Source organism: Sceloporus undulatus, chromosome 1, assembly GCF_019175285.1.
Source record: "Sceloporus undulatus isolate JIND9_A2432 ecotype Alabama chromosome 1, SceUnd_v1.1, whole genome shotgun sequence".
NCBI lineage: Eukaryota > Metazoa > Chordata > Lepidosauria > Squamata > Phrynosomatidae > Sceloporus > Sceloporus undulatus.
In genome coordinates this window covers 280,464,857-280,474,226 of record NC_056522.1, presented here as the reverse complement: position 1 = coordinate 280,474,226, position 9,370 = coordinate 280,464,857, and the positions used below count along the sequence as shown (strand labels likewise).

Genomic DNA, 9,370 nt, shown 5'->3' with positions numbered 1-9,370 from the left:
GGGGCTGGAAACAGCCCCGCCCCCAGCCTTTTCCTATTGGCCAGCCAGACAGCCTCAAGGGAAGGAGTTGCTTTTTGTGAGCCCCATGCGCGTGCGTCCCCACACAAGCGGGGCACACGCCAGCTGCCTCCAGCCCCAGGCAGGGAACTGCCAGGGGCTGTGCGGCCGCGCCAAAGCGCTGCGCTTGGAGAAGGAGTGCACAGAGGCACAGGAAGAGGCAGAGGAGGCGGAGGAGGTGGGTGGATGGCTGGCCCGCCAGCTGGCCACATCAGCAGACGGCCATAACAGGAGCCAAAGGCACCGCAGCAGCAGCACCCTAACAAAGCCCAGGGCCGGGGGGGGGGCAAACCCGGGACAAGGGCAAACCGCGACGGGACCGTGCCAACCCGTCCAAAACCGGGAAAGTCCACCCCCAGACGGGATATGGCAAAAATCCTAACTGTGGAGCATGCAATGGCACAAGGGCCCAGGTGATTTAAAATTGTTATTTATGGCATAGATCAGTCCTGGAACATGAATGATTAAAACAACAACAACACCATATCTACTGAAAAACTGATTTTTAAAATGTAATGTAGTCAAATAAGCCTTTGGCCTCTTCTAACAATTGTGATAGCTCTTCCTAACTAAAGAGGTTATCTTTTTCTTTTTGAAACAAGGAGGAATGTATACTCCAAAAAGGAAGGCACATAGTACTGAATACTGTTGCCCAAGGTTTTACAACCACCTGGTTAGACTGTAGTAGTACTGTTAGTGATGTAGTGGTTTAAGCATTGGATAATGACTCTGGAGACCAGAGTTCGCCTCCCAGCTTAGCCATGAAAACACTGGTGAGCTTGGGCAAGTCACACTCTCTCAACCTCAGAGGATGGCAATGACAAACCCCCTTTGAAATAACTTGCCAAGAAAACCCCATGATAGGGTTGCCATAAGGGAGAAACAACTTGAAGCCACACAAAAACAATTGTCAGTGAAGATGACTCAGAACTTAGAATCATAGAATTGTAGAGTTGGAAGAGACCACAAGGGCCATCCAGTCCAACCCCCTGCCATGGAGGAAGTCTCAATCAAAGCATCCCCAACAGATGGCCATCAAGCCTCTGTTTAAAGACCTCCAGGGAAGGGGACTCCACTACACTCCAAGGGAGTTTGTTCCACTCTCGAACAGCCCTTACTGTCAGGAAGTTCTCCTAATGTTGAGGTGGAATCTCTTTTCCTGTAGCTTGCATCCATTGTTCCAGGTCCTGTTCTCTGGAGCAGGAGAAAACAAGCTTGCTCCCTCCCCAATGTGACAAATACTTAAACAAGGCTGTCGTATCACCTATTAACCTTCTCTTCTCCAGGCTAAACATTCCCAGCTCCCTAAGTCATTCTTCATAGGGCTTGGTTTTCAGACCCTTCACCATTTTAGTTGCCCTTCTCTGGACACACTCTCAACATCCTTTTTGAATTGTGGTGCCCAGAACTCGACACAGTATTCTAGGTAAGGCCTGACCAAAGAAGAATACAGAGGCACTATTACTTCCCTTGATCTAGATATATTTCTATTGATGCAGACTAGAATCATATTGGCCTTTTTAGCTGCCGCATTACACTGTTGACTTGTGTTCAAATTGTGGTCTACTAGGAGTCCTAGATCCCTTTCTCACATGTTGTCTTGTTAAGCCAGGGGCCCCCCATCCTATATCTATGCATTTCATTTTTCCACCCTAAGTATAGTATCTTACATTTCTCTGTGTTGAATATCATTTTGTTAGCTTTGGCCCAACTTTCCAGTGTATTTAGGTCATTTTGAATTTTGATCCTGTCGTCTGGGGTATTAGCTACTCCTCCTAGTTTGGTGTCATCTGCAAATTTGATGAGTATGCCCCCCAATACTGTCATTCAAGTCACTGATAAAGATGTTGAATAGCACTGGGCCCAGGACAGAGCCCTGTGGGACCCCACTGGTCACTTCTCTCCAGGATGGAGCCATTGAGTTCGGCCAGTCAACCAATTACAAATCCATCTAACAGTTACCTTGTCTAGCCTACATTTTACAAGCTTGTTTGCAAGAAGGTCATGGGAAGCTTTGTCAAAGGCCTTACTGAAATCAAGATATACTATATCCACAGCATTCCCTTCGTCTACCAAGCTGGTAATTTTATCAAAGAAAGAGATAAGATTTGTCTGGCATGACTTCTTTATCTGAAACCCATGTTGACTTTTTGTGATTATGGCATTGCCTTCTAGATGTTCACAGACTCTCTGTTTAATGATCTGCGATAGAATCTTTCCTGGTATTGATGTCAGACTAACTGGACGACAATTGTTGGGATCCTCTTTTTTCCCCTTTTTGAAGATGGGGACAACGTTTGCCCTCCTCCAGTCTGCTGGGACTTCTCCTGTTTTCTTCAGGAGTTCTGAAAGATTATTGCCAATGGCTCTGATATTACATTTGCCAGTTCTTTTAATACTCTTGGATGTAGTTCATCTGGTCGTGGAGACTTATATTCATTTAGATTAACGAGGTATTCCTGTACTATCTCTTTAATTATTCTGTACTGGAATTCCCCTAATCTGTCTTCTGCTCCATTATCCTCAGGTTGAGCACCCTTTTCCTTTTCTGAGAAGACTGAAGCAAAAAAGGTGTTGAGTAATTCTGCCTTTTCTCTGTCTTCTGTTAGTATTTTGCCATCTTCTCCGTGCAGTGGCCCTACCGTTTCCTTCTTCTTCCTTTTGCTGTGGACATACCCCAAAAAGCCCTTTTTATTGTTCTTAACCTCTCTAGCAAGCCTGAGTTCATTCTGCACTTTAGCTTTTCTGACTTTACCCCTACACAGGCTAGCTATTTGTTTGAATTTCCCTTTGGTGATTTCCCCTTTTCCATTTCTTGAGCTGATCCTCAATAGGCAGTTATCCAGAATAAGTGAAACATAATAAATTGTTGGTAGTTATCCTGTTTCCAAGAACTACTCGTGCCATTGTTCATAAGTATGAAAGCTTTATGCTATATATAGGCAAATTTCATTTGGTCTAGGGGCCAGTTTCATGCCCTGGGATCCTTCCATGGATAGCACAGATAACTCTAAACAAATGGCTGGACATCCATTTTTGACACTGAAAAAAATTGTAGTGTTTTGTTTTCTTTAAAATAAACCTATGTAAATATTGTTGTTGTTGTGTGCCTACAAGTCATTTCTGACTTATGGCAACCTTAAATCAATGCTATCATCTCTCCCCCCCCCCCCCCCCCCCCCCCCCCCAAGTGTGTGACTCACTCAAGGTCAGCCAGTGGGTTTCCATGATTGAGTGGGGAATTTCTAGTCTCCAGAGTCATAAGAGTTTATCACATGGGAAGGAATCAGTGAAATCCCATGCAGAAATGGGATTTAAATCCAGGAAAATCGTGGTTGCAAAAATCCCAGAAGTAAAAAGCAGCATGATTTTGCCCACTTTCTGTGCAAGTTAATGTCGCATTAATGCTCAATGTCCCCAATGTGTCTGAAAATGATCCTGCTTTTGCGGGATTTTCCGGGATTTAAAACCTGTTTCTGCATGGGATTTGAGCATTTAACCTGCCGTGTGATAAACTCCATAGTCCATTGCTCAAACCACTACACCACAGTGACTTTCATGTGAATCTATGGGTAGGGGGAAGGGTTTGGGGGGGGGGCTATAAGAACAGCTTTGGTGAACTACACTTTGTGTCCCTCTGCCCTAGGTCCCAAGTGCCTAAAGGTACCTGCACCTTATCCAAGGCCCTGTTCCCTAAATCCATTAAACTCAGTGGTGTGGAAAATGCAGCCTTTGGGCTGCTTGCAGCTGCTAGTCCCCACCCTCATAACTTTTTAAAAATTTAAAATATTTTTCCATCTGATAATATAGCTGAACACCTTTTGGGGAAAAAGCTTGCATAAAGCTTTGGTGGCTTGACTCCCTTTGCTGCCTTCCAAATTGTGGGAATCGTCTGCATTTGGTCTATTCCCAGGACTGTAAGTTACATCACATTAACTTCAGCTACTTGGAGTGTGGGCATGTGGCCCAGGAAGGAGGACTGCCCATCCTTTGCAGTAGCCCACCCCTGCATTAAACAGTGGGAACAAGCACATCCTTTATGTGCTCAAAGGCTGTGATTTTTCCACTACTGCTCCATGGGTCCCTGCAGAGCTTGAAAGTAGCATTTGAAAGGAACACCAGTAATTGTTAATCTTTTGTGGGGAGGATTGGGAGTAGTGATATCAGGGATGTTAGTTTTAAGCTTTATAATGTCAATAACAATGCTACATCCATTTTCTTTAATGGATAACATTTAATCCTTACTTTAAAATGTTATTTGCTGAGTCATTTGGGGGAATTTTGGAACGCTTGTGCATGTACTGTTTTGGTTTATTACCACAGCATTTGCTGCACCTGCTAACCTAAGCCTCTTGGATTCTGACTGCAGAGAAGGCATTTCACATGAAACAAAAGCAAACTTCATTTCAATTGGCAATTCACAGTTGTCTCTTTGACCCAATACAGTCTGATCTGTTTTTGCTCTGGGAAATAATTTGATTATTATTAATTTAATGATTATCAGTATTAATATTAAGTACAGGTTATTTTTATATCGTTTCATTCACTTTCTTGTGAATTGTACTGACTCCTCACCTTCACAAGCAGAAGTAAAACAACACTGGAGAAGGCATTAAATCTAAAGTCACACAAGAAGATGACTTTCTCTTATTCTCAAACTCTGGTGCTCCCCAAAACTCTCATCTCTTCTCAACCTCTGGCACGCTCATGGGATCATCCGGTCTTCTAACCTTCTAGAGTAGGGTAGGGTAGATTCTTAGTGTAGGAAGCCAAAGAAGAAGCACAGATGCTGGCAAAACGTCTTCTAGAACATGGCCGCATAGCCCAAAAACCCCACAAAAAATTAAAGGCGATAATTTCCTCCCTCTGATGCATCAGGGGTTAACTGGATACCACCCAAAATCTTTTGTTTACCATCATGAATGAACTTGTACTTCCATTAAACACCCCCAAATTGTTGGTCATGTGTCCAAAAACTGGTTATAGCTTACATGCTTTTAGTAACAAATTATCCAAATATGTTTTTTGTTTTAATAAATTTTAATACCGCCACAGAGATAGTTTACACTGCAATAATGCTGTGACTCATAATATGCATGTATCATGAAGAAAGTGCATCTGTTCAGTACAAATAAAGAACTCAGCTACTGTACATCTCAATTTTAACAAACAGTCCTTATGGTATAATTGCCTCTTACACAATAATGCATTGCTATTGCCTAGACATTGTTTACTATAGGTATTTCAGTTACTGACCAAAACAGAAAAGTGAATCCAAAGAATAAATAAATATAAGTTGTATGTAAACACCACACAAAAATAAATACATAAACATTTAAGAGAACATTTTTTCGTCTGTTGTTTTCAAGTCTCCATATTTTTCTCAATAGGATATTTCAGTCCACTTTAGGCATCTAAAATGAAAGGAATGCAATGCAGATTCCTTCTCCCTTCTCCTTGTTTTCCATGTACAAAAGGACAGTAAAAGCTACTGCTTTCACTCAAAGAACAAGCTACAGTTCCACAATGAATAAGAAAACAAGTAGTTTATTTTGGACAAATTGGTTCAAAACAAACCTCAATCCCCCAAACACATGTTTAAATGGAAACATTACTGTGGCGGGATACACACCGCCATATAGTACGTATTGTATACATACTAGGGTTAGGAAGGGGTGGTGCTTCCGCACCCCCTAACCCTAGTACATATACAATACGTACAAGATGGCGGCGCCCCTTCCACATGGGCGCCGCCATCTTTACGTACTGGACGCATAGTGTCCAGACATGTCGCGGTGCCTATGACGTCGCGAATGCGCCTGCGTCGCCTCATAGAGGCGCCGCAGAAAGAAGCTCCGAAATGGAGCTTCTTTTTTGCTCCGCGCGGGAGTCGCGCGGTTTGGCTGCTGCGGCTCCCGCACAGAGCAAATGACGCCGGCGGGGGAGCGCCGCAAAGCAGCGGTTTGTATCCCGCCATTGTTCCCAAATAAAAATGAACTTTTATTCTCATCTCATGTTCAAAGGTGGAAAAAGACAAGATTTGCTGCAGCTTTTACACATTTCATCTCAGTCCTAAAGTTCTGACCTAGGTCTTTTCAAAGCTTAGAAAGATCACATTTTTGGACTATAGCTTCCCAAATCTCCAGCCAACTTGCCCAATGGACACACTGGCTGCAGGATTCCTGGAGTTATAGTTCTGAAAGTAACTTTCCCAACTGCTGCATTTTACAAAAATCCAGTTTGTGCTTCACCCTTCCATTGAGCATTGCAGTTTGACTCAGGATGATTACATATTTGCTATTGCTCAGTCAGAGGCAGAACTTTTAAGCACCTTACATATAGTTACATAACATTTATCTTGCTAGTTAGAATGTGAAGTAGAAACAAGCCCCTCCTATATGTTTTTAATCAAATACAAAATTGAGTTCAACTTGCTGAAAGTAAAGCGATAAACAAAGACCGCAGGATTCACTTTTCCCTATTGGGTTGAAATCCTGCAAACAGTTTAGTGTGCAAAAGATCCAGTGCCTGTAGAAGTATATCAGTGCATGTGAACTACTTTGCCAGGTTATTGCTCTGAATCTTATTATTTGGCTTTTTGTCTTCAGCTACAGTATATATATTTGACTTTGTACAGCTCCTCTAGTGAATACTGTTGGCATCATACAAAAACACTGTGGTCAGGGTTTTTCCTTGGCCACAAACACCACAAATCTGACTTTTATGTACAAATAAAGATTATATACTGGTACAATTCATGTTGTGAAAATACCTTATAAAAATCTACCACCATAATACATATTTCTGCCAGCATATTTTGTCATCATCTTTGGTTACAGCTGCAGAAGGATCACTTGATCCTTCTGCATTTGGCTAAGAATAATCCCTTTGCTATTAAGGTACAGTTGTTACAAATGGCAAGTTTTTACCACTGTAATAAAGCTTCATTAAATTCACTGTGCTTTCTGTTCATTAAATTACATTTGTTAAACACGGCACTGACATGTTTCCATAAATACATTTATAAAATGCATATATAGTCTGAAAGCACACATTTGTCTTCCACCACTACAACAATTTTGTTGAATGTTGAATTGTTAATATAATGGCAATGGGTGCTTTAAAAACTGGGACGTTTCCCCTTATATGAAAATAAAACATGCACATCCCATTCTTGCCACCTCTGAAAGGTTATAATCTCATGGGAAGGGGGACCTAAAGGGATGGTTTAGTTCCATGCCTTTCAAAAATACTCAGAAATAAAATTCTAGGAGATGGGAAATAATTAACGCTTGGTGTCATTTCCACAGTGGAAGCATACCAGACAAGACACACAGAGAATTTAGCCACCGTTTCTTCATATACAAATGTGAATGAGGAGTTATTTTTATGAACCTTAATAGGAACACCATTCCATCCCTTTGCAGTTGTAGTACCAAGTTCTTTCATTGACAATAAGACTTTTCATTAGAATCTTGCTCCCCCCCCCTTTTTTTTTTTTTTTTTTTAACGTTCATCTGTCTGAAAGGACAAAAAAGTTGCCTGGCAGATAGGGTATAATCTTCAAAATTATTTTCCTGAGATTGTATGAACTTTTGAAAATGTGCCTCTCATCTTTTTGCTGCCTTCTGTTCCTCCAAAGAAGATGCAAATTTGATTCTCTTCTGCTTCTTTTATCATTCCATCCGACACTGCATGGTCATCACTTAGATCCTTTTCACAAATCTAAAGGCAAAAAGGTTAAAATAATTCCTTCATTATAATAAATTTAGGATGGAAAATATGCAGGGTTCCAGAGTTTAACAACATTCTGAAGGCCAAATATTCCCCATTTCTGCAGCATACGTTATATTGCCTTAGCATTGTAAGTTTTTATGTGTCAAAAAAGGTTCATAAGAGTTGTTTGCTCATTCATTTAACACAAAGATAGCTGTGGTTGTTCCTAGTATATAACACATCTGGGGGGGAAAAGATCTCTGTATGTATGGAGGTACATAAGAGCATTTTCCTTTGGGAAGAAGTCATGCCCCACAACCTGGATTCTTCCTTACATTTAGGAGCTTTCTATATCACTTTCTGTATGCCAAGAAAACCCCATGATAGAGTCGACTTAGCCATACGTCTGAAATGACTTGAAGGCACACCACAACGAGAAACGTACATGGAATTCTTTTTCCCAAATAAATAAGTAAATCAGATTGGCATCCACATAGCAGACTCCAACATGCACAATTTAAAAACTTCTTTTCTCCTTGAATAGCAGTCACCCATGCCAAAATGCTCTTGAGAGTCCCACAACATCTTTTTACATATGTGAGCAGGGGAAAGCAAGAAATGTATGCAGCTGGTTGACCAGTTGTTTTGGAGCTGGCCAGAATGCATGTCAGCATATTAGGAATGTATAGCTATTGTTAAACACAGCCAATGTCTGGGAAATGACTCTCGTATTATTCACTTGATGGTTCAACTTCATACTGTGAACAAAATATCACATTTCCAGTGTGTTTATTAATATTTACATAAACAATGGCCATGCATAATGTAAGCACAATCAAACTGCCTGTATTTATGTATTAATACCCATTGATCTGTGCATGGGAGAGGGAGCCTGAAATCAGTCCTACTAAATGGAAATGTCAGGTATATTCATTTCCTTCTATTCCATGTCTTTAACAACTTTATACTGTCCCCCAAAGGGCCATGTTTTGATTAAACTAGAGGTTCTCAAATTGTGGGGGAGGACCCCCAGGGGGGCAAGAGTTGCTCAAGCGGGGCACAAGACCTGGCGGGCCAGATCCCTCCTCCTCCTGTTCTCAAACCTTTTCTGTCCTAGAAGGGGAGACAAAGGAAAGAAGGATGCTTGGAGTCTGTGTGAGGGAAGAAGAGGAGGGCTAATACCTTTTAAGATGTTAAAATCTGAATATTCATGAATGTGTGGATGAAAATGTGCACTCTAACCAAAATATGTTTTTATTTATATACTATGTTAAGTGCAGGAGGACCTCTGGAAGTAGATATAAAGGGGGTCACATGGGTAAAAAGCTGGCTGGATTGTAGCCAGTTTTCTGGTCCATTTACATTCTAACAGGTAATATAATATAATATAATATAATATAGGTTACCATAAGTCAGCAGGAGACTTGAAGGCATATTAACACAAAATGCAACAAAATATCAAACTGAATGGAAATTAAAACAAAAGCAAGACAACTTGTGGGGTTTCCGGATGGGAACTTCACCAAATTACACATTGTATAGAGCGTTTCTCTCTAACGTGTCCAAGTGTTATCGAGGAGCAAGTACTTCTCAAGTC

At 41.2% G+C, this 9,370-nt stretch overlaps 1 protein-coding gene across 1 annotated transcript in view; it reads right to left on the bottom strand.

Annotated features, from left to right (window-relative positions):
• Positions 1 to 5,969: 5,969 nt before the first annotated feature.
• The window catches only part of MICAL2 (microtubule associated monooxygenase, calponin and LIM domain containing 2), a 189,584-nt gene continuing 186,183 nt past the window's right edge, over positions 5,970 to 9,370 (bottom strand). Inside the window, exon 37 of the mRNA XM_042459493.1 lies at positions 5,970 to 7,782. The gene's annotated coding sequence lies outside the window, so the exon portion shown is untranslated. The remainder of the gene's footprint in view (positions 7,783 to 9,370) is intronic.